General features: G+C 61.5%; 1 protein-coding gene across 1 annotated transcript in view; it reads left to right on the forward strand.

Moving 5' to 3' along the window:
- Window positions 1-39: 39 nt before the first annotated feature.
- The window catches only part of GAS6 (growth arrest specific 6), a 31,817-nt gene continuing 25,314 nt past the window's right edge, over window positions 40-6,542 (forward strand). Inside the window, exon 1 of the mRNA XM_024752680.1 lies at window positions 40-200. The gene's annotated coding sequence lies outside the window, so the exon portion shown is untranslated. The remainder of the gene's footprint in view (window positions 201-6,542) is intronic.

Consider the following 6,542-nt stretch of genomic DNA (forward strand, 5'->3'; position numbering starts at 1 on the left):
TCTCCCTGCTCTCTCCCGCCCGCGCCCGGGAAGCCGTGATCCTGCGGGCGCGCGAGGCGGCGCAGTTCCTGAGGCCCAGGCAGCGCCGCGCCTACCAGGTCTTCGAGGAGGCCAAGCAGGGCCACCTGGAGAGGGAGTGCATCGAGGAGCTGTGCAGCCAGGAGGAGGCCCGGGAAGTGTTCGAGAACGACCCCGAGACGGTGAGCGCGTGGGCGGGGGAGGTGTGCGCCCGGCGCCTGGGACCGCGAGGTGGAGCAGGGCAGCCGGGTCCCCTCGAGCGCCGTCCCTGCGGCGCCGCATTTCCGGGGACACCGTCCGTGCGCGCACGGCTGGGAGCCCCGGCGTCTGCGGCAAGTCCTTCGGCTGCAGGGCACATCCAGACCCTTATTAGGGGGGCGGTCGGCACGGCGGAAGGGCAGGGTCTTAGGCGCCGGGACCCGGGCCCACCCTCAAGACTCCTCCTTCCGAGGCCCAGTTCTGCCGGTGACGCCAGGTGCCGCCTTAGCTGGAGGGGGGTGGCGGATGTCGGCGGGAGGTCCTGCGGACGCCCTGCAGTCCTCTTCCCTCGGCAAGCCTGTGAAAGCAGCCGCTTTTGAAAGAACCGTGCAGTGATATGACAGCTCAACCGGGATGCCGCAGGGTCCGTTTTAAAATGTAAAAGAAATAAATGGTTTAAAAAGAAGATGTTTCCTGCCTCCCCGCCCCCTTAGCTAGACCGGAGGAGGGGGGGGAGCTGCTCACAGCGCCCTGATCCGCATCAGGAGGGATGGAGCATTAGCTTCAAAGGCGTGAGGGCTGGAATTGCTGGCAGCAGCGGCTCCCGCGGCAGGAGGACGGGAGTAGAGCTGGAACACGTACCGTGGAGGGTCGGGGGCGGTCCGAGTGGACAGCAGGGACGGGCCCAGGTCCCGCCGCCGGTGCGCAGCCCCTGCGGAAAGGTGCACTCGCCGAAGCAGCTGGTGACTTCAGGAGCCCGACGGGCTGGCTCAGGACAGATTTCTATTAATAATGTGCTCGGAGAATGCGGGGTGGCTGGGCACCCGACCGCAGGGAGCAGCCCCGGTGTGGCCTCCGCGTCAGCGCAGGAGCTGTGCCATCTTCGGGGAGGGGAGAGGTGGTGGCGGTGCCCTGGGGGACCTGGCGTGCGCCTGTCTTTGGGAAGTAGGACTGATGGAGATGGGGTGGGCTTACACTGCGTCGCTTCACACCGAGAGGTCAGGGTGATTTCACAGCTGGTTTGGTTCTACGGGAATTTTTCTTTTAAAGGATTCTTCTGGGATGAAATAAATGTCTAGTGTAATAAACAAATGGCTGTGAGGCCCGTGGGCTTTTACTTTGACTCCCGTTTCTGACCGGTTGGTTTGACCATCCCTTCAGTCCCCTTTCCGAAACAAGCTTTACAGGGATGGCCCAGCTGTGCCCACCTTCCCTCTGGCCCAGCGCGCGGTGGCGGTGGCTGAGCCGTGACAGGCGCTTCTGCCGCGACTCTGTCCTCAGTGTCCGCAGCAACGCGGTTTGTTTTGCCACCGGTCTCTTCTGGCCTGTTTGCCCGTTTCTTTGATGGTGAGTCCCTGTGGCCCAGAGGAGCTGGCATGGCACCTGCGGAGGAGTTCTGAAGGTCCCGCGGTGGGCTGTGTCCCTGCCCTGCTGTGGGATTGTGTGCCGGCTGCAGTCCCGCCAGCCCCAGGCCCAGCCTGGAGCGCTGGCTTGTACAGAGTGTGGGACGGGCTTGCGGGTGACGAGACTTGAGGGCAACAAGGCCACCACCCACGCCAGCCTGCCCCTGCCCTGCCCCCGTCCCTGCTTTCCAGGATGGAAAGGCCTTGGGCCTGGGCACACTGCACACTGATCTCTGCGCCGCCCTTCCCAGAGCCATCCCCCCTGTGACTTATGTTTTAATTATAACTCTGTCTACGATGGATGAAATGAAGACGAGACAAGGAAGCCGTGCTCACAGCCCATGACTTTAATGAGACGCCGCCATTTCTGTGCAGGGACTTTGTACTTCCCTCAGCGTCCTGACTTCCCTCCCTGCCGAGGTGGAGTTGCTGTGACGCTGGGGGCGTCCTCTCTCACATCCACCCCGTCTACCCCATGGGGAATTTGTGAACTCCTTTCATATCAAAGCCATCTGTAATTTTCCAGACTTCTATCCTCCTTTCTGACCCCCACCCCCAAATCATAATCACATCTTCCCCTTTATTTGCCAGCTTCCCAGGGTGGACCGGCCCCTTTTGTGCCTTCCCTTGCAGTCAGTGCAAAAACCCCTCATCTCAACCCACACCTTGCATCCTGTGTAGACCGCTGTGCAGGCTGCTTGCTCTCTGTCTGGGTATGGCCCTTGGTTTGTTGTCCTTTTCCTCAGGAGGTGCTGTGGAAGGCTGGGAGGAGCCCAGCTAGGGTCGTGGGTTGAGGTTGGTGATGAGGGGCTCCTGCATGTCCGGCCCCGCTCTGGTCGACCAGCTGCCCCTCCAGGTGTCCACGCCATCCTTTCCCTCACTTTGGGGAAGTCCCAGATTCCAGAGACCTGGGATCCCTGGGAAACCCTCCAAACACAGCTCACTGCTAATACACCTTTGGAGAAACAGTGCTTTTGAATGAGGCCGTCCTATGACATTACCAGTGGGTCCCTCTGCCCCACACAGTTTGGGGCTCTCTTGAGAAACATCAGTTCCTCGCCTTCAAATGTTGTTCCTTGTGAGTGTTTGCGGGGGTGACCCAGGATGAGCGCCCTGACCTTAGTTCAAAAAGTCACCAGGACCTGGTTCTGTGACCGTCACAGGACCTCCCGCCAGCGTCCTGATGTGAGACAGGAGAGGCTGCGGAATCAGCGTCCACTGGGCTGTGATCCGCTCGCCTGCTCGGGGGGTGCTTGTAGGAGAAGCCAGTCCTTACCTGCCAGGGTCACCTCTGGGGCTGGCCTGTCCTCTGTGTGTCTGGCCGTTGCGGCCACACATACCTGTTGGAGCAGAGGAGGCCACACTGTCTTTCCTGGGGCTCTGGGGGGCCGGTGAGGGGGGTGGGGGAGGACACCCTGCCCCCTGAGCTGGGGGCTGGGGCACCTGGAGCTGGCCCTCTGGGCGACAAGCCGCTCCTGGAATCCGGAGGCTGTGCCCTCTGTGCTGGGTGTGTTCTAGGCTCTTCCTGCCAGGGCGGGTTGTTCCACCCTGGGCCTGGGCCGTCTTCCTCTTTGGGGATGGAGGCGCCTGACGGATAGAGCTCTCCTTTGAGCAGGTAGCTGTGGGCACCTTCCCGATTCCTGGGGTTAAGGGAGCCTGGGGGCCTTCCTGATGCAGGTGTCGCCTGCTTCCCTCCTGCTGACCAGGGTCTCCTCCACATTCTTTGGGGCCGCGGGGGGAGTGTCCCCGCCCTGCCCTCCCCCCAGAGCCGGCGATTAGATTCCATCCTTATCTCGTTTTCCTTTCGCATTGTTACCCTCTCTTCCTGGCATTTCCCTCGTTCTGGCCTCTTGTCCAGAGGACTCTGGGTGCCAGTACCCCAGGCACCCCTGCTGGGTCTCCGGAGCTCTCCCAGAAGCTCACCGGGCCAGCCCAGCAGTCACCTTAAGTCCTTTAAGGCCAGTGGGTTCCAGACACCGATACCGTTGCCCGTGGCCTCCAGAAAGGATTCTGGACGAAAGACTTACCCAGCCCGACCTGCGGCCCCGCCTGGCTCACCACCTCCCAGCACCAGTGCCGCCCGAGGCCTGCGGGTCGGGAGGAATTCCAGGTCCTGGGCCTTGACGCCATCACCTTGGTTAGTTTGAGATGCAAACAACAGTATTCACAGTGTTTGCAGCTCGGCCGGCATCCCACCCACAGGCCCCTCTGCCTCCAGTGCAGCCCAAGCCTGACCTCGGACCTCGCATGTTCACCCCGCACCCCGTGTCTCTCTCTGTCTCTGCCTGGTGGTGTCTATTTGTCTCTCTGTCTGTCTCTGTCTCTCTCCCCCCACCCCACCCCCGCACTCTCAGACATGGGGGCCCAGTGGTGGTGATACTTCCCTACCCAGGAGGGTTTTCGGGGTGCAGTCAGTTTCAGAGCCCTGCAGGGCTGCCGCCTTGTCTTGAACTGCGTCTGCCCTCCAGGGACACCTGTCTTCCTGAGACCCCAGAGTCTCTGGGGACAGCTTGGGGAGGGGCACCCCCGAGGGAGGTGGAAGCCCCTCCCTCAAGTCTCTCCTGTTGGGGTGGCCTAAGGGGTCTCAGGGGCCCCAGCAGGAGGGGTGAGGGGGCCCTCGTCACCCCCAGTGACCTCCAGGACAGCCTCGGGCCCCCTGCCCCCCACGCCTGGACAGCAGCCCCTAACACTCACTTGGACGCTCAGACACGCACTTGCACACGCCCCGCCCCTCCGTGCCACACCGGGGTCCGTCGAGGAGTGTGACCAGGCGCCCTCCCTGTGCAGATCCAGCCCCAGCTCCTGTCCGCCTGGGCGGCCCCTTGCCCCGGGGCTGCCCAGGCCTCCCCACTGGGCCCCGTCCCTCCAGGGCTTCCTCCCCCGGAGGCCCAAGGAAGCTGGCAGGGCAGGGCAGGGTCTCCGAGTCGTAACGTTTTCTCCAGAGCTGGCTCGGCCCGGCTCAGAGGCCTGCGGACGGCTGGTCAGACGGGCCCGCATTCAGGCCCCCAGCGCGGGGCCTGCCGCCCCCCGGGTGGCCTTGAGGGAGAGACAGGCTCTGTCTGGACCCCCTTTGCTGCCCAAGTGCCTACAGACGTGCTTGTTTTCGTCCCGGGGGTCTGCCCGGCCCGGAGCTGGCCCTGCAGTGTAATGACAGGGCAGCCCCCTAAAAGACACCTCGTCCCAGCCTGCGGGCTTAACGTCTGGAAAACCGACTAAAGACGTTTTGAAAGTCACCGCAGGTCTGCCTACGGGACTTAGGAGGAACACGCCCTTTAAGAAGCTGATGCTTCTGGCCTGTTTCTCGAGGTTCTGAGGTGCTGGGCCGGGACGTTGCGAACCCGGCCAGGCTGTGCTTTGCCCTGGCTGCGCTGGCAGGTGTCTGGCGTCTTCGTGCTGTTGCTTCCATGATGCAGACTTTGCTGTGGTTTGAGGGTTAATATTTGATGTTGGGAACACTCTCCCCCTTCGGTGGTTATTTTAGTCCAGTGATTTCGTGGCGGTCCTGGTGCGTGTACAGCTGTAGATTTTGACCCTGAGAGAGTGCAGTTAGTTTTAAAGTCAGTTTTAAGGAGGTGTTGGAAGTGGACGGAGTTCTCTATCTGCCTCTGAGAAAGGCACTTCGCACCAATTAAAAACACGTCCTTCAAAGGAGGTAGTGATGTGTTACCATCACACTTGTTATTTTCTTGGACTTTTTGTTTTTCTTCCAAAATTCTAGGTGAAATTCGTCTCCTTCCAGTTAGTGTCCATGATAATAAAATACATTCTTTCCACATCTGTCCCCAAACCCTGCCATCTAAACCCAGTTCTCTGAGGAACTCTTCTGGGAATGCTGTTCCCTGTGGAAATCCCACAGCTGGGCTGGACCAGCTCCCAGGGCGTCCGGGAAGGTCACTGCTGCAGCCTTGGGGCCGGAGGCCAGGCTGGGGCCGCCTGCCCAGCACGTGGCATGACTGGCGGCCACAGGTACAGCCCCCAGGGGCCTCTGTGGTTTGGACACACGTTTCTTTAGTGCGATGCTTCAGGTTGAAATGGAAAACGTGTTAGGAGGTGGCTGTTGGCAGTTGTCGGGGGCAGGGCGCCTTCTCCCGTGGGGTGTGGCAGACCCTGACCCCTGACCCCTGAGCCAGGTCTGCACCCACCACAAGCATCCTCTGAGTCTCTCCTCGTTCACACCAGCCCGTCTTGTGCTGCTCAGAATTGAACGCCCACGTGTGCGGGGCCGTGGTTCAGCAGGGACCCGAAGGTGCCGAGGTGCCCCTCTATCCCCTGCCAGAGGCCAGGAACGGGCTGCAGCTGTGCGCTCACAGAGTCTGTCACGGGACCGCAGAACGCTGCTTCGGGGAGAGCCTGAGCCACCGCGTGGAGGCGCCCCTGAGCTGCGGCCCGGGAATCGACAGACTCCTGGGAGTCAGGTCAGTAGCGGGAGGACCAGGGGGAACTCAGGGCTGACCCCTGAGCCCAGGTGTCTGCGGCCTCCAGGGCGAGCCTGGGTCCCGTCTGCACAGCCCGCTCTCAGGGCCTCCTGGACACACTACCTTTGCACAGAGGCTGTGTTGGGGCTGCGCTGTTTGCCCTGATAACTTGTCACCCTGTACTCTGTCCAGCATTTTATTTGGGGGTTTTACACGATGGGAAAATACATCATTTTGTTTTTCCTGAATTCACGTAAACAGGGAAGCATAACATTGCGTTTCGGACCTGACCATGCCACCCTCGCCTGCCCATCTCACCCGCAGCACGAGTCCTCTGCAACCCAGCCTGTGTGGGTCCCTGCGAAGGGACGGGTGGTCGCCAGCTCCTCCCTGATCCCCGGGCGATGTCCACTTTCCTCTTCCCTCCTACTCACTCTCTCTGGCTTCTCACCTCCTTCCCCTCTCCTGTCGGTGCCGCTGCGGCCTCTCAGCCTCTGGACAAAGCCTC

This window comes from Neophocaena asiaeorientalis, unplaced genomic scaffold, assembly GCF_003031525.2.
Source record: "Neophocaena asiaeorientalis asiaeorientalis breed wild unplaced genomic scaffold, Neophocaena_asiaeorientalis_V1.1 scaffold825, whole genome shotgun sequence".
Classification (NCBI taxonomy): Eukaryota; Metazoa; Chordata; class Mammalia; order Artiodactyla; family Phocoenidae; genus Neophocaena; species Neophocaena asiaeorientalis.